Source organism: Rhopilema esculentum, chromosome 5 (genome assembly GCF_057945365.1).
Source record: "Rhopilema esculentum isolate cy_ngs chromosome 5, ASM5794536v1, whole genome shotgun sequence".
Lineage (NCBI taxonomy): Eukaryota > Metazoa > Cnidaria > Scyphozoa > Rhizostomeae > Rhizostomatidae > Rhopilema > Rhopilema esculentum.
This window is the reverse complement of record NC_142819.1, coordinates 9,074,207-9,093,264: the sequence shown is the minus strand read 5'-3', so window position 1 is coordinate 9,093,264 and position 19,058 is coordinate 9,074,207. Positions and strand designations below refer to the sequence as shown.

Genomic DNA, 19,058 nt, shown 5'->3' with positions numbered 1-19,058 from the left:
ATGAAAATAATTAAAAATTTTCTTTTTCCTCGAAACAACCAAGAAAGTCTTAATTTACGTTACGAACACAAGTTCGGATAGTTTTGGTGTATTTTTGGCTCCAATACTAGAAATGAGGACTTAGTCATTTTTGAAAAATTTCATGACTCCGGACCTGCAAAAAAGTTCAACGAATTGAGAATTTTTCAAATTTTTTTTTGCCTTGAAACAACCAAGAAAGTCTTAATTTACATTACGAACAGCATTTCAGGTAGTTTTGGTGTATTTTTGGCTCAAATACTGGAAATGAGGATTTAGTCATTTTTGAAAAATTTCATGACCGCGGACATGCAAAAAAGTTTAAAAAATTGAAAAATTTAAAAAAAAAATCTTTCTGCTAGTAACAACCAAGAATGATAAGCAAATACCTTTCTGACATGTTTTCATGACATTTGGCTCAACCTTCAAGTGTTATCTGCAAAGTAGTACCTATAAGATAAAGTGATAGATCAAGATCAAGTATCTATAAGATCATAATATCTATAAAATCAAGTGATATCTATTAGGTACATAGAATGTTTCAGACTAAAGTTTGAAAAAGCTAAAAGATTTGAAAATTTTTCAAAATCTTTTTTCCTTGAAACAACCAAGAAAGTCTTAATTTACGTTTCGAACACCATTTCGGATAGTTTTGGTGTATTTTTGGCTCAAATACTGGAAATGAGAACTTAATCATTTTTGGAAAATTTCATGACCCTGGACCTGCAAAAAAGTTCAAAAAATTGAAAATTTTTCAAAATTTTTTTTTTCCTCGAAACAACCGAGAAAGTCTTAATTTACGTTACAAACACCATTTCGGGTAGTTTTGGTGTATTTTTGGCTCGAATACTGAAAATGAGGATTTAGTCATTTTTGAAAATTTTCATGACAGCGGACATGCAAAAAAGTTTAAAAAATTGAAAAATTTTAAAGAAAAATCTTTCTGCTAGTAACAACCAAGAATGATAAAAAAATACCTTTCTGACATGTTTTCATGACATTTGGCTCAACCTTCAAGTGATATCTGGAAAGTAGTACCTATAAGATAAAGTGATAGATCAAGATCAAGTATCTATCAGATCATAATATCTATCAAATCAAGTGATATCTATTAGGTACATAGAATGTTTCAGACTAAAGTTTGAAAAAGCTAAAAGATTTGAAATTTTTTCAAAATCTTTTTTCCTTGAAACAACCAAGAAAGTCTTAATTTACGTTTCGAACACCATTTCGGAAAGTTTTGGTGTATTTTTGGCTCCAATACTAGAAATGAGGACTTAGTCATTTTTGAAAAATTTCATGACCCCGGACCTGCAAAAAAGTTCAACGAATTGAGAATTTTTCAAATTTTTTTTTCCTTGAAACAACCAAGAAAGTCTTAATTTACATTACGAACAGCATTTCAGGTAGTTTTGGTGTATTTTTGGCTCAAATACTGGAAATGAGGACTTAGTCATGTTTGAAATATTTCATCACCCCGGACCTGCAAAAAAGTTCAAAAAAATGAAAATAATTAAAAATTTTCTTTTTCCTCGAAACAACCAAGAAAGTCTTAATTTACGTTACGAACACAAGTTCGGGTAGTTTTGGTGTATTTTTGGCTCAAATACTGGAAATGAGGATTTAGTCATTTTTGAAAAATTTCATGACCCCGGACCTGCAAAAAAGTTAAAAAAATTGAAAATTTTTCAAAATTTTTTTTTGCCTTGAAACAACCAAGAAAGTCTTAATTTATGTTACGAACACAAGTTATGGTAGTTTTGGTGTATTTTTGGCTCAAATACTGGAAATGAGGACTTAGCCATTTTTGAAAAATTTCATGACCCCGGACCTGCAAAAAAGTTCAAAAAATTGAAAATAATTAAAAATTTTCTTTTTCCTCGAAACAGCAAGAAAGTCTTAATTTACGTTTCGAACACAAGTTCGGGTAGTTTTGGTGTATTTTTGGCTCAAATACTGGAAATGAGGATTTAGTCATTTTTGAAAAATTTCATGACCCCGGACTTGCAAAAAAGTTCAAAAAAGTGAAAATTTTTCAAAATTGTTTCTTTCCTCGAAACAACCGAGAAAGTCTTAATTTACGTTACGAACACCATTTCGGGTAGTTTTGGTGTATTTTTGGCTCAAATACTGGAAATGAGAACTTAGTCATTTTTGAAAAATTTCATTACCCTGGACCTGCAAAAGAGTTGAAAAAATTGAAAATTTTTCAAAATTCTTCTTTTCCTCGAAACAACCAAGGAAGTCTTAATTTACGTTACGAACACCATTTCGGGTAGTTTTCGTGTATTTTTGGCTCAAATACTGGAAATGAGGATTTAGTCATTTTTGAAAAATTTCATGACCCCGGACCTGCAAAAAAGTTCAAAAAATTGAAAAATTTTCAAAATTTTTTCTTTCCTCGAAACAACCGAGAAAGTCTTAATTTACGTTACGAACACCACTTCGGGTAGTTTTGGTGTATTTTTGGCTCAAATACTGGAAATGAGAACTTAGTCATTTTTGAAAAATTTCATTACCCTGGACCTGCAAAAGAGTTTAAAAAACTTGAAAATTTTTCAAAATTCTTCTTTTCCTCGAAACAACCAAGAAAGTCTTAATTTACGTTACAAACAACATTTCGGGTAGTTTTCATGTATTTTTGGCTCAAATCCTGGAAATGAGGATTTAGTCATTTTTGAAAAATTTCATGACCCCGGACCTGCAAAAAAGTTCAAAAAATTGAGAATTTTTCAATTTTTTTTTTCCTTGAAACAACCAAGAAAGTCTTAATTTACGTTACGAACACCATTTCAGGTAGTTTTGGTGTATTTTTGGCTCAAATACTGGAAATGAGGACTTAGTCAGGTTTGAAAAATTTCTTGACCCCGGACATGCAAAAAAGTTCAAAAAATTGGAAAATTTTCAAAATTTTTTTTTCCTCGAAACAACCTAGAAAGTCTTAATTTACGTTACGAACACAAGTTCGGGTAGTTTTGGTGTATTTTTGGCTCAAATACTGGAAATGAGGATTTAGTAATTTTTAAAAAATTTCATGACCACGGACCTGCAAAAAAGTTCAAAAATTGAAAACTTTTCAAAATATTTTTTTTCCTCTAAACAACCGAGAAAGTCTTAATTTACGTTACGAACACAAGTTATGGTAGTTTTGGTGTATTTTTTGCTCAAATATTGGAAATGAGGATTTAGTCATTTTTGAAAAATTTCATGACCGCGGACATGCAAAAAAGTTCAAAAAATTGAAAATTTTAAAAAAAGATCTTTCTGCTAGTAACAACCAAGAATGATAAGAAAATACCTTTCTGACATGTTTTCATGACATTTGGCTCAACCTTCAAGTGATATCTGCAAAGTAGTACCTATAAGATAAAGTGATAGATCAAGATCAAGTATATATAAGATCATAATATCTATAAAATCAAGTGATATCTATTAGGTACATAGAATGTTTCAGACTAAAGTTTGAAAAAGCTAAAAGATTTGAAAATTTTTCAAAATCTTTTTTCCTTGAAACAACCAAGAAAGTCTTAATTTACGTTTTGAACACCATTTCGGATAGTTTTGGTGTATTTTTGGCTCAAATACTGGAAATGAGAACTTAATCATTTTTGAAAAATTTCATGACCCTGGACCTGCAAAAAAGTTCAAAAAATTGAAAATTTTTCAAAATTTTTTTTTTCCTCGAAACAACCGAGAAAGTCTTAATTTACGTTACAAACACAATTTCGGGTAGTTTTGGTGTATTTTTGGCTCAAATACTGGAAATGAGGATTTAGTCATTTTTGAAAAATTTCATGACCGCGGACATGCAAAAAAGTTTAAAAAATTGAAAAATTTTAAAAAAAAATCTTTCTGCTAGTAACAACCAAGAATGATAAGCAAATACCTTTCTGACATGTTTTCATAACATTTGGCTCAACCTTCAAGTGATATCTGGAAAGTAGTACCTATAAGATAAAGTGATAGATCAAGATCAAGTATCTATAAGATCATAATATCTATAAAATCAAGTGATATCTATTAGGTACATAGAATGTTTCAGACTAAAGTTTGAAAAAGCTAAAAGATTTGAAAATTTTTCAAAATCTTTTTTCCTTGAAACAACCAAGAAAGTCTTAATTTACGTTTCGAACACCATTTCGGATAGTTTTGGTGTATTTTTGACTCAAATACTGGAAATGAGGATTTAGTCATTTTTAAAAAATATCATGACCCCGGACCTGCAAAAAAGTTCCAAAATTGAAAACTTTTCAAAATATTTTTTTTCCTCTAAACAACCGAGAAAGTCTTAATTTACGTTACGAACACAAGTTATGGTAGTTTTGGTGTATTTTTTGCTCAAATACTGGAAATGAGGATTTAGTCATTTTTGAAAAATTTCATGATCGCGGACATGCAAAAAAGTTCAAAAAATTGAGAATTTTTCAATTTTTTTTTTCCTTGAAACAACCAAGAAAGTCTTAATTTACGTTACGAACACCATTTCAGGTAGTTTTGGTGTATTTTTGGCTCAAATACTGGAAATGAGGACTTAGTCAGGTTTGAAAAATTTCATGACCCCGGACATGCAAAAAAGTTCAAAAAATTGGAAAATTTTCAAAATTTTTTTTTCCTCGAAACAACCTAGAAAGTCTTAATTTACGTTACGAACACAAGTTCGGGTAGTTTTGGTGTATTTTTGGCTCAAATACTGGAAATGAGGATTTAGTAATTTTTAAAAAATTTCATGACCACGGACCTGCAAAAAAGTTCAAAAATTGAAAACTTTTCAAAATATTTTTTTTCCTCTAAACAACCGAGAAAGTCTTAATTTACGTTACGAACACAAGTTATGGTAGTTTTGGTGTATTTTTTGCTCAAATATTGGAAATGAGGATTTAGTCATTTTTGAAAAATTTCATGACCGCGGACATGCAAAAAAGTTCAAAAAATTGAAAATTTTAAAAAAAGATCTTTCTGCTAGTAACAACCAAGAATGATAAGAAAATACCTTTCTGACATGTTTTCATGACATTTGGCTCAACCTTCAAGTGATATCTGCAAAGTAGTACCTATAAGATAAAGTGATAGATCAAGATCAAGTATATATAAGATCATAATATCTATAAAATCAAGTGATATCTATTAGGTACATAGAATGTTTCAGACTAAAGTTTGAAAAAGCTAAAAGATTTGAAAATTTTTCAAAATCTTTTTTCCTTGAAACAACCAAGAAAGTCTTAATTTACGTTTTGAACACCATTTCGGATAGTTTTGGTGTATTTTTGGCTCAAATACTGGAAATGAGAACTTAATCATTTTTGAAAAATTTCATGACCCTGGACCTGCAAAAAAGTTCAAAAAATTGAAAATTTTTCAAAATTTTTTTTTTCCTCGAAACAACCGAGAAAGTCTTAATTTACGTTACAAACACAATTTCGGGTAGTTTTGGTGTATTTTTGGCTCAAATACTGGAAATGAGGATTTAGTCATTTTTGAAAAATTTCATGACCGTGGACATGCAAAAAAGTTTAAAAAATTGAAAAATTTTTAAAAAAAATCTTTCTGCTAGTAACAACCAAGAATGATAAGCAAATACCTTTCTGACATGTTTTCATAACATTTGGCTCAACCTTCAAGTGATATCTGGAAAGTAGTACCTATAAGATAAAGTGATAGATCAAGATCAAGTATCTATAAGATCATAATATCTATAAAATCAAGTGATATCTATTAGGTACATAGAATGTTTCAGACTAAAGTTTGAAAAAGCTAAAAGATTTGAAAATTTTTCAAAATCTTTTTTCCTTGAAACAACCAAGAAAGTCTTAATTTACGTTTCGAACACCATTTCGGATAGTTTTGGTGTATTTTTGACTCAAATACTGGAAATGAGGATTTAGTCATTTTTAAAAAATTTCATGACCCCGGACCTGCAAAAAAGTTCCAAAATTGAAAACTTTTCAAAATATTTTTTTTCCTCTAAACAACCGAGAAAGTCTTAATTTACGTTACGAACACAAGTTATGGTAGTTTTGGTGTATTTTTTGCTCAAATACTGGAAATGAGGATTTAGTCATTTTTGAAAAATTTCATGATCGCGGACATGCAAAAAAGTTCAAAAAATTGAGAATTTTTCAATTTTTTTTTTCCTTGAAACAACCAAGAAAGTCTTAATTTACGTTACGAACACCATTTCAGGTAGTTTTGGTGTATTTTTGGCTCAAATACTGGAAATGAGGACTTAGTCAGGTTTGAAAAATTTCATGACCCCGGACATGCAAAAAAGTTCAAAAAATTGGAAAATTTTCAAAATTTTTTTTTCCTCGAAACAACCTAGAAAGTCTTAATTTACGTTACGAACACAAGTTCGGGTAGTTTTGGTGTATTTTTGGCTCAAATACTGGAAATGAGGATTTAGTCATTTTTAAAAAATTTCATGACCCCGGACCTGCAAAAAAGTTCAAAAAATTGAAAAATTTTAAAAAAAAATCTTTCTGCTAGTAACAACCAAGAATGATAAGAAAATACCTTTCTGACATGTTTTCATGACATTTGGCTCAACCTTCAAGTGATATCTGGAAAGTAGTATCTATAAGATAAAGTGATAGATCAAGATCAAGTATCTATAAGATCATAATATCTATAAAATCAAGTGATATCTATTAGGTACATAGAATGTTTCAGACTAAAGTTTGAAAAAGCTAAAAGATTTGAAATTTTTTCAAAATCTTTTTTCCTTGAAACAACCAAGAAAGTCTTAATTTACGTTACGAACACCATTTCAGGTAGTTTTGGTGTATTTTTGGCTCAAATACTGGAAATGAGGACTTAGTCAGGTTTGAAAAATTTCTTGACCCCGGACATGCAAAAAAGTTCAAAAAATTGGAAAATTCTCAAAATTTTTTTTTCCTCGAAACAACCTAGAAAGTCTTAATTTACGTTACGAACACAAGTTCGGGTAGTTTTGGTGTATTTTTGGCTCAAATACTGGAAATGAGGATTTAGTAATTTGTAAAAAATTTCATGACCCCGGACCTGCAAAAAAGTTCAAAAATTGAAAACTTTTCAAAATATTTTTTTTCCTCTAAACAACCGACAAAGTCTTAATTTACGTTACGAACACAAGTTATGGTAGTTTTGGTGTATTTTTTGCTCAAATATTGGAAATGAGGATTTAGTCATTTTTGAAAAATTTCATGACCGCGGACATGCAAAAAAGTTCAAAAAATTGAAAATTTTAAAAAAAGATCTTTCTGCTAGTAACAACCAAGAATGATAAGAAAATACCTTTCTGACATGTTTTCATGACATTTGGCTCAACCTTCAAGTGATATCTGCAAAGTAGTACCTATAAGATAAAGTGATAGATCAAGATCAAGTATATATAAGATCATAATATCTATAAAATCAAGTGATATCTATTAGGTACATAGAATGTTTCAGACTAAAGTTTGAAAAAGCTAAAAGATTTGAAAATTTTTCAAAATCTTTTTTCCTTGAAACAACCAAGAAAGTCTTAATTTACGTTTTGAACACCATTTCGGATAGTTTTGGTGTATTTTTGGCTCAAATACTGGAAATGAGAACTTAATCATTTTTGAAAAATTTCATGACCCTGGACCTGCAAAAAAGTTCAAAAAATTGAAAATTTTTCAAAATTTTTTTTTTCCTCGAAACAACCGAGAAAGTCTTAATTTACGTTACAAACACAATTTCGGGTAGTTTTGGTGTATTTTTGGCTCAAATACTGGAAATGAGGATTTAGTCATTTTTGAAAAATTTCATGACCGCGGACATGCAAAAAAGTTTAAAAAATTGAAAAATTTTAAAAAAAAATCTTTCTGCTAGTAACAACCAAGAATGATAAGCAAATACCTTTCTGACATGTTTTCATAACATTTGGCTCAACCTTCAAGTGATATCTGGAAAGTAGTACCTATAAGATAAAGTGATAGATCAAGATCAAGTATCTATAAGATCATAATATCTATAAAATCAAGTGATATCTATTAGGTACATAGAATGTTTCAGACTAAAGTTTGAAAGAGCTAAAAGATTTGAAAATTTTTCAAAATCTTTTTTCCTTGAAACAACCAAGAAAGTCTTAATTTACGTTTCGAACACCATTTCGGATAGTTTTGGTGTATTTTTGACTCAAATACTGGAAATGAGGATTTAGTCATTTTTAAAAAATATCATGACCCCGGACCTGCAAAAAAGTTCCAAAATTGAAAACTTTTCAAAATATTTTTTTTCCTCTAAACAACCGAGAAAGTCTTAATTTACGTTACGAACACAAGTTATGGTAGTTTTGGTGTATTTTTTGCTCAAATACTGGAAATGAGGATTTAGTCATTTTTGAAAAATTTCATGATCGCGGACATGCAAAAAAGTTCAAAAAATTGAGAATTTTTCAATTTTTTTTTTCCTTGAAACAACCAAGAAAGTCTTAATTTACGTTACGAACACCATTTCAGGTAGTTTTGGTGTATTTTTGGCTCAAATACTGGAAATGAGGACTTAGTCAGGTTTGAAAAATTTCATGACCCCGGACATGCAAAAAAGTTCAAAAAATTGGAAAATTTTCAAAATTTTTTTTTCCTCGAAACAACCTAGAAAGTCTTAATTTACGTTACGAACACAAGTTCGGGTAGTTTTGGTGTATTTTTGGCTCAAATACTGGAAATGAGGATTTAGTCATTTTTAAAAAATTTCATGACCCCGGACCTGCAAAAAAGTTCAAAAATTGAAAACTTTTCAAAATATTTTTTTTCCTCTAAACAACCGAGAAAGTCTTAATTTACGTTACGAACACAAGTTATGGTAGTTTTGGTGTATTTTTTGCTCAAATACTGGAAATGAGGATTTAGTCATTTTTGAAAAATTTCATGACCGCGGACATGCAAAAAAGTTCAAAAAATTGAAAATTTTAAAAAAAGATCTTTCTGCTAGTAACAACCAAGAATGATAAGAAAATACCTTTCTGACATGTTTTCATGACATTTGGCTCAACCTTCAAGTGATATCTGCAAAGTAGTACCTATAAGATAAAGTGATAGATCAAGATCAAGTATATATAAGATCATAATATCTATAAAATCAAGTGATATCTATTAGGTACATAGAATGTTTCAGACTAAAGTTTGAAAAAGCTAAAAGATTTGAAAATTTTTCAAAATCTTTTTTCCTTGAAACAACCAAGAAAGTCTTAATTTACGTTTTGAACACCATTTCGGATAGTTTTGGTGTATTTTTGGCTCAAATACTGGAAATGAGAACTTAATCATTTTTGAAAAATTTCATGACCCTGGACCTGCAAAAAAGTTCAAAAAATTGAAAATTTTTCAAAATTTTTTTTTCCTCGAAACAACCGAGAAAGTCTTAATTTACGTTACAAACACCATTTCGGGTAGTTTTGGTGTATTTTTGGCTCAAATACTGGAAATGAGGACTTAGTCAGGTTTGAAAAATTTCATGACCCCGGACATGCAAAAAAGTTCAAAAAATTGGAAAATTTTCAAAATTTTTTTTTCCTCGAAACAACCTAGAAAGTCTTAATTTACGTTACGAACACAAGTTCGGGTAGTTTTGGTGTATTTTTGGCTCAAATACTGGAAATGAGGATTTAGTCATTTTTAAAAAATTTCATGACCCCGGACCTGCAAAAAAGTTCAAAAATTGAAAACTTTTCAAAATATTTTTTTTCCTCTAAACAACCGAGAAAGTCTTAATTTACGTTACGAACACAAGTTATGGTAGTTTTGGTGTATTTTTTGCTCAAATACTGGAAATGAGGATTTAGTCATTTTTGAAAAATTTCATGACCGCGGACATGCAAAAAAGTTCAAAAAATTGAAAATTTTAAAAAAAGATCTTTCTGCTAGTAACAACCAAGAATGATAAGAAAATACCTTTCTGACATGTTTTCATGACATTTGGCTCAACCTTCAAGTGATATCTGCAAAGTAGTACCTATAAGATAAAGTGATAGATCAAGATCAAGTATATATAAGATCATAATATCTATAAAATCAAGTGATATCTATTAGGTACATAGAATGTTTCAGACTAAAGTTTGAAAAAGCTAAAAGATTTGAAAATTTTTCAAAATCTTTTTTCCTTGAAACAACCAAGAAAGTCTTAATTTACGTTTTGAACACCATTTCGGATAGTTTTGGTGTATTTTTGGCTCAAATACTGGAAATGAGAACTTAATCATTTTTGAAAAATTTCATGACCCTGGACCTGCAAAAAAGTTCAAAAAATTGAAAATTTTTCAAAATTTTTTTTTCCTCGAAACAACCGAGAAAGTCTTAATTTACGTTACAAACACCATTTCGGGTAGTTTTGGTGTATTTTTGGCTCAAATACTGGAAATGAGGATTTAGTCATTTTTGAAAAATTTCATGACCGCGGACATGCAAAAAAGTTTAAAAAATTGAAAAATTTAAAAAAAAAATCTTTCTGCTAGTAACAACTAAGAATGATAAGCAAATACCTTTCTGACATGTTTTCATGACATTTGGCTCAACCTTCAAGTGATATCTGGAAAGTAGTACCTATAAGATAAAGTGATAGATCAAGATCAAGTATCTATAAGATCATAATATCTATAAAATCAAGTGATATCTATTAGGTACATAGAATGTTTCAGACTAAAGTTTGAAAAAGCTAAAAGATTTGAAAATTTTTCAAAATCTTTTTTCCTTGAAACAACCAAGAAAGTCTTAATTTACGTTTCGAACACCATTTCGGATAGTTTTGGTGTATTTTTGGCTCAAATACTGGAAATGAAAACTTAATCATTTTTGAAAAATTTCATGACCCTGGACCTGCAAAAAAGTTCAAAAAATTGAAAATTTTTCAAAATTTTTTTTTTCCTCGAAACAACCGAGAAAGTCTTAATTTACGTTACAAACACCATTTCGGGTAGTTTTGGTGTATTTTTGGCTCAAATACTGAAAATGAGGATTTAGTCATTTTTGAAAATTTTCATGACAGCGGACATGCAAAAAAGTTTAAAAAATTGAAAAATTTTTAAAAAAAATCTTTCTGCTAGTAACAACCAAGAATGATAAGAAAATACCTTTCTGACATGTTTTCATGACATTTGGCTCAACCTTCAAGTGATATCTGGAAAGCAGTACCTATAAGATAAAGTGATAGATCAAGATCAAGTATCTATAAGATCATAATATCTATAAAATCAAGTGATATCTATTAGGTACATAGAATGTTTCAGACTAAAGTTTGAAAAAGCTAAAAGATTTGAAATTTTTTCAAAATCTTTTTTCCTTGAAACAACCAAGAAAGTCTTAATTTACGTTTCGAACACCATTTCGGATAGTTTTGGTGTATTTTTGGCTCCAATACTAGAAATGAGGACTTAGTCATTTTTGAAAAATTTCATGACCCTGGACCTGCAAAAAAGTTCAAAAAATTGAAAATTTTTCAAAATTTTTTTTTTCCTCGAAACAACCGAGAAAGTCTTAATTTACGTAACAAACACCATTTCGGGTAGTTTTGGTGTATTTTTGGCTCAAATACTGAAAATGAGGATTTAGTCATTTTTGAAAATTTTCATGACAGCGGACATGCAAAAAAGTTCAAAAAATTGAAAAATTTTAAAAAAAAATCTTTCTGCTAGTAACAACCAAGAATGATAAGAAAATACCTTTCTGACATGTTTTCATGACATTTGGCTCAACCTTCAAGTGATATCTGGAAAGTAGTATCTATAAGATAAAGTGATAGATCAAGATCAAGTATCTATAAGATCATAATATCTATAAAATCAAGTGATATCTATTAGGTACATAGAATGTTTCAGACTAAAGTTTGAAAAAGCTAAAAGATTTGAAATTTTTTCAAAATCTTTTTTCCTTGAAACAACCAAGAAAGTCTTAATTTACGTTTCGAACACCATTTCGGATAGTTTTGGTGTATTTTTGGCTCCAATACTAGAAATGAGGACTTAGTCATTTTTGAAAAATTTCATGACCCTGGACCTGCAAAAAAGTTCAAAAAATTGAAAATTTTTCAAAATTTTTTTTTTCCTCGAAACAACCGAGAAAGTCTTAATTTACGTTACAAACACCATTTCGGGTAGTTTTGGTGTATTTTTGGCTCAAATACTGAAAATGAGGATTTAGTCATTTTTGAAAATTTTCATGACAGCGGACATGCAAAAAGTTTAAAAAATTGAAAAATTTTAAAAAAAAATCTTTCTGCTAGTAACAACCAAGAATGATAAGAAAATACCTTTCTGACATGTTTTCATGACATTTGGCTCAACCTTCAAGTGATATCTGGAAAGTAGTACCTATAAGATAAAGTGATAGATCAAGATCAAGTATCTATAAGATCATAATATCTATAAAATCAAGTGATATCTATTAGGTACATAGAATGTTTCAGACTAAAGTTTGAAAATACTAAAAGATTTGAAATTTTTTCAAAATCTTTTTTCCTTGAAACAACCAAGAAAGTCTTAATTTACGTTTCGAACACCATTTCGGATAGTTTTGGTGTATTTTTGGCTCCAATACTAGAAATGAGGACTTAGTCATTTTTGAAAAATTTCATGACCCCGGACCTGCAAGAAAGTTCAACGAATTGAGAATTTTTCAAATTTTTTTTTCCTTGAAACAACCAAGAAAGTCTTAATTTACATTACGAACAGCATTTCAGGTAGTTTTGGTGTATTTTTGGCTCAAATACTAGAAATGAGGACTTAGTCATGTTTGAAAAATTTCATCACCCCGGACCTGCAAAAAAGTTCAAAAAAATGAAAATAATTAAAAATTTTCTTTTTCCTCGAAACAACCAAGAAAGTCTTAATTTACGTTACGAACACAAGTTCGGGTAGTTTTGGTGTATTTTTGGCTCAAATACTGGAAATGAGGATTTAGTCATTTTTGAAAAATTTCATGACCCCGGACCTGCAAAAAAGTTAAAAAAATTGAAAATTTTTCAAAATTTTTTTTTGCCTTGAAACAACCAAGAAAGTCTTAATTTACGTTACGAACACCATTTCAGGTAGTTTTGGTGTATTTTTGGCTCAAATACTGGAAATGAGGACTTAGTCATGTTTGAAAAATTTCATCACCCCGGACCTGCAAAAAAGTTCAAAAAAATGAAAATAATTAAAAATTTTCTTTTTCCTCGAAACAACCAAGAAAGTCTTAATTTACGTTACGAACACCATTTCAGGTAGTTTTGGTGTATTTTTGGCTCAAATACTGGAAATGAGGACTTAGTCATGTTTGAAAAATTTCATCACCCCGGACCTGCAAAAAAGTTCAAAAAAATGAAAATAATTAAAAATTTTCTTTTTCCTCGAAACAACCAAGAAAGTCTTAATTTACGTTACGAACACAAGTTCGGGTAGTTTTGGTGTATTTTTGGCTCAAATACTGGAAATGAGGATTTAGTCATTTTTGAAAAATTTCATGACCCCGGACCTGCAAAAAAGTTAAAAAAATTGAAAATTTTTCAAAATTTTTTTTTGCCTTGAAACATTCAAGAAAGTGTTAATTTACGTTACGAACACCATTTCAGGTAGTTTTGGTGTATTTTTGGCTCAAATACTGGAAATGAGGACTTAGCCATTTTTGAAAAATTTCATGACCCCGGACCTGCAAAAAAGTTCAAAAAATTGAAAATAATTAAAAATTTTCTTTTTCCTCGAAACAGCAAGAAAGTCTTAATTTACGTTTCAAACACAAGTTCGGGTAGTTTTGGTGTATTTTTGGCTCAAATACTGGAAATGAGGATTTAGTCATTTTTGAAAAATTTCATGACCCCGGACTTGCAAAAAAGTTCAAAAATTTGAAAATTTTTCAAAATTTTTTCTTTCCTCGAAACAACCGAGAAAGTCTTAATTTACGTTACGAACACCATTTCGGGTAGTTTTGGTGTATTTTTGGCTCAAATACTGGAAATGAGAACTTAGTCATTTTTGAAAAATTTAATTACCCTGGACCTGCAAAAGAGTTGAAAAAATTGAAAATTTTTCAAAATTCTTCTTTTCCTCGAAACAACCAAGGAAGTCTTAATTTACGTTACGAACACCATTTCGGGTAGTTTTCGTGTATTTTTGGCTCAAATACTGGAAATGAGGATTTAGTCATTTTTGAAAAATTTCATGACCCCGGACCTGCAAAAAAGTTCAAAAAATTGAAAATTTTTCAAAATTCTTCTTTTCCTCGAAACAACCAAGAAAGTCTTAATTTACGTTACGAACACCATTTCGGGTAGTTTTCATGTATTTTTGGCTCAAATCCTGGAAATGAGGATTTAGTCATTTTTGAAAAATTCCATGACCCCGGACTTGCAAAAAAGTTCAAAAAATTGAAAATTCTTTAAAATTATTTTTTTCCTCGAAACAACCAAGAAAGTCTTAATTTACGTTACGAACACCATTTCAGGTAGTTTTGGTGAATTTTTGGCTCAAATACTGGAAATGAGAACTTAGTCATTTTTGAAAAATTTGATGACACCGGACCTGCAATAAAGTTCAAAAATTTGAAAAATTTTCAAAATTTTTTTTTTCCTCGAAACAACTGAGAAGGTCTTAATTTACATTACGAACACCATTTCGGGTAGTTTTGGTGTATTTTTGGCTCAAATACTAGAAATGAGGACTCAGTCATTTTTGAAAAATTTCATGACCCCGGACCTGCAAAAAAGTTCAACAAATTGAGAATTTTTCAAATTTTTTTTTTCCTTGAAACAACCAAGAAAGTCTTAATTTACATTACGAAAACCATTTCACGTAGTTTTTGTGTATTTTTGGCTCAAATACTGGAAATGAGGACTTAGTCATGTTTGAAAAATTTCATGACCCCGGACCTGCAAAAAAGATCAAAAAATTGAAAATAATTAAAAATTTTCTTTTTCCTCGAAACAACCAAGAAAGTCTTAATTTACATTATGAACACAAGTTCGGGTAGTTTTGGTGTATTTTTGGCTCAAATACTGGAAATGAGGATTTAGTCATTTTTGAAAAATTTCATGACCCCGGACCCGCAAAAAAGATCAAAAAATTGAAAATAATTAAAAATTTTCTTTTTCCTCGAAACAACCAAGAAAGTCTTAATTTACATTATGAACACCATTTCGGGTAATTTTGGTGTATTTTTGGCTCAAATACTGGAAATTAGGACTTAGTCATTTTTGAAAAATTTCATGACCCCGGACCTGCAAAAAAGTTCAAAAAATTGAAAATAATTAAAAATTTTCTTTTTCCTCGAAACAACCAAGAAAGTCTTAATTTACATTACGAACACCATTTCGGGTAATTTTGGTGTATTTTTGGCTCAAATACTGGAAATGAGGACTTAGCCATTTTTGAAAAATTTCATGACCCCGGACCTGCAAAAAAGTTCAAAAAATTGAAAATAATTAAAAATTTTCTTTTTCCTCGAAACAACCAAGAAAGTCTTAATTTACATTACGAACACAAGTTCGGGTAGTTTTGGTGTATTTTTGGCTCAAATACTGGAAATGAGGATTTAGTCATTTTTGAAAAATTTCATGACCCCGGACCTGCAAAAAAGTTCAAAAAATTGAAAATTTTTTAAATTTTTTTTTTCCTCGAAACAACCAAGAAAGTCTTAATTTACGTTATGAACACCAGTTCGGGTAGATTTGGTGTATTTTTGGCTCAAATACTGGAAATGAGAACTTAGTCATTTTTGAAAAATTTCATGACCCCGAGCCTGCAAAAAAGTTCAAAATTTTGAGAATTTTTCAAATTTTTTTTTTCCTTGAAACAACCGAGAAAGTCTTAATTTACGTTAGGAACACCATTTCCGGTAGTTTTGGTGTATTTTTGGCTCAAATACTGGAAATGAGGACTTAGTCATTTTTGAAAAATTTCATGACCCCGGACCTGCAAAAAAGTTCAAAAAATTGAAAATTTTTCAAAATTTTTTTTTTCCTCGAAACAACCAAGAAAGTCTTAATTTACGTTACGAACACCAGTTCGGGTAGTTTTGGTGTATTTTTGGCTCAAATACTGGAAATGAGGACTTAGTCATTTTTGAAAAATTTCATGACCCCGGACCTTCAAAAAAGTTCAAAAAATTGAAAATTTTTCGAAATTTTTGTTTTCCTCGAAACAACCGAGAAAGTCTTAATTTACGTTACGAACACCATTTCGGGTAGTTTTGGTGTATTTTTGGCTCAAATACTGGAAATGAGAACTTAGTCATTTTTGAAAAATTTCATGACCCCTGACCTGCAAAAAAATTCAAAAAATTTAAAATTTTTCAAAATTTTTTTTTTCCTCGAAACAACCGAGAAAGTCTTAATTTACGTTACGAACACCATTTCGGGTAGTTTTGGTGTAGTTTTGGCTCAAATACTGGAAATGAGAACTTAGTCATTTTTGAAAAATTTCATGACCCCGGACCTGCAAAAAAGTTCAAAAAATTGAAAATTTTTCAAAAAAAACTTTCTACTAGTAACAACCAAGAATGATAAGAAAATACCTTTCTGACATGTTTTGATGACATTTTGCTCAACCTTCAAGTGATATCTGGAAAGTAGTACCTATAAGATAAAGTGATAGATCAAGACCAAGTATCTATAAGATCATAATATCTATCAGATCAAGTGATATCTATAAGATACATTGAATGTTTCAGACTAAATTTTGAAAAAGCTAAAAAAATTGAAAATTTTTCAAAATCTTTTTTCCTCGAAACAACCAGGAAAGTCTTAATTTACGTTACGAACACCATTTCGGCCAGTTTTTGTGTATTTTTGTCTTATATACTGGAAATGAGGACTTAGTCATTTTTGACATGTTTTCATGACATTTGGCTCAACCTTCAAGTGATATCTGGAAAGTAGTACCTATAAGATAAAGTGATAGATCAAGATCACGTATCTATAAGATCATAATAGCTATAAAATCAAGTGATATCTATAACATACATAGAATGTTTCAGACTAAAGTTTGAAAAAGCTAAAAGATTTGAAAATTTTTCAAAATCTTTTTTCCTCAAAACAACCAAGAAAGTCTTAATTTACGTTTCGAACACCATTTCGGATAGTTTTGGTGTATTTTTGGCTCAAATACTGGAAATGAGAACTTAGTCATTTTTGAAAAATTTCATGACCCTGGACCTGCAAAAAAGTTCCAAAAATTGAAAATATTTCAAAATTTTTTTTTCCTCAAAACAACCAAGAAAGTCTTAATTTACGTTACGAAGACCATTTCCGGTAGTTTTGGTGTATTTTTGGCTCAAATACTGGAAATGAGGACTTAGTCATTTTTGAAAAATTTCATGACCCCGGACCTGCAAAAAAGTTCAAAAAATTGAAAATTTTTCGAAATTTTTTTTTTCCTCGAAACAACCGAGAAAGTCTTAATTTACGTTACGAACACCATTTCGGGTAGTTTTGGTGTATTTTTGGCTCAAATACTGGAAATGAGAACTTAGTCATTTTTGAAAAATTTCATGACCCCGGACCTGCAAAAAAGTTCAAAAAATTGAAAATTTTTCAAAAAAAATCTTTCTACTAGTAACAACCAAAAATGATAAGAGAATACCTTTCTGACATGTTTTCATGACATTTGGCTCAACCTTCAAGTGATATCTGCAAAGTAGTACCTATAAGATAAAGTGATAGATCAAGATCACGTATCTATAAGATCATAATAGCTATAAAATCAAGTGATATCTATAACATACATAGAATGTTTCAGACTAAAGTTTGAAAAAGCTAAAAGATTTGAAAATTTTTCAAAATCTTTTTTCCTCAAAACAACCAAGAAAGTCTTAATTTACGTTTCGAACACCATTTCGGATAGTTTTGGTGTATTTTTGGCTCAAATACTGGAAATGAGAACTTAGTCATTTTTGAAAAATTTCATGACCCTGGACCTGCAAAAAAGTTCCAAAAATTGAAAATATTTCAAAATTTTTTTTTCCTCAAAACAACCAAGAAAGTCTTAATTTACGTTACGAAGACCATTTCCGGTAGTTTTGGTGTATTTTTGGCTCAAATACTGGAAATGAGGACTTAGTCATTTTTGAAAAATTTCATGACCCCGGACCTGCAAAAAAGTTCAAAAAATTGAAAATTTTTCGAAATTTTTTTTTTCCTCGAAACAACCGAGAAAGTCTTAATTTACGTTACGAACACCATTTCGGGTAGTTTTGGTGTATTTTTGGCTCAAATACTGGAAATGAGAACTTAGTCATTTTTGAAAAATTTCATGACCCCGGACCTGCAAAAAAGTTCAAAAAATTGAAAATTTTTCAAAAAAAATCTTTCTACTAGTAACAACCAAAAATGATAAGAGAATACCTTTCTGACATGTTTTCATGACATTTGGCTCAACCTTCAAGTGATATCTGCAAAGTAGTACCTATAAGATAAAGTGATAGATCAAGATCAAGTATCTATAATATCATAATATCTATAAGATCAAATGATATCTATAAGATAGATAGAATGTTTCAGACTGAAGTTTGAAAAAGCTAAAAGATTTGAAAATTTTTCAAAATCTTTTTTCCTCGAAACAACCAAGAAAGTCTTAATTTACGTTTCGAACACCATTTCCGATAGTTTTGGTGTATTTTTGGCTCAAATACAGGAAAATGAGAACTTAGTCATTTTTGAAAAATTTCCTGACCCCGGACCTGCAAAAAAGTTCAAAAAATTGAAAATTTTTCAAAAAAAATCTTTCTACTAGTAACAACCAAGAATGATAAGAGAATACCTTTCTGACATGTTTTCATGACATTTGGCTCAACCTTCAAGTGATATCTGCAAAGTAGTACCTATAAGATAAAGTGATAGATCAAGATCAAGTATCTATAAGGTCATAATATCTATAAGATCAAATGATATCTATAAGATAGATAGAATGTTTCAGACTGAAGTTTGAAAAAGCTAAAAGATTTGAAAATTTTTCAAAATCTTTTTTCCTCGAAACAACCAAGAAAGTCTTAATTTACGTTTCGAACACCATTTCCGAAAGTTTTGGTGTATTTTTGGCTCAAATACAGGAAAATGAGAACTTAGTCATTTTTGAAAAA

General features: G+C 29.8%; 2 long non-coding RNA genes across 8 annotated transcripts in view; both read right to left on the bottom strand.

Annotated features, from left to right (window-relative positions):
• The window catches only part of LOC135689451 (uncharacterized), a 293,016-nt gene that overhangs the window by 34,338 nt on the left and 239,620 nt on the right, over positions 1-19,058 (bottom strand). For 3 of the 7 annotated variants that reach the window (XR_016145332.1, XR_016145331.1, XR_016145334.1), the window contains one exon: positions 16,497-16,557. The exons of the other annotated variants lie outside the window; for them this stretch is intronic. This is a non-coding gene — a long non-coding RNA (uncharacterized LOC135689451). The remainder of the gene's footprint in view (positions 1-16,496; positions 16,558-19,058) is intronic. 7 annotated transcript variants of the gene reach the window in all.
• LOC148960261 (uncharacterized) lies at positions 3,886-6,591 on the bottom strand. The gene is made up of 3 exons (XR_016143790.1): positions 6,529-6,591; positions 5,597-5,657; positions 3,886-3,965 (listed from the first exon to the last, which is right to left on the bottom strand). It is a non-coding gene; the product is annotated as an uncharacterized LOC148960261 (long non-coding RNA).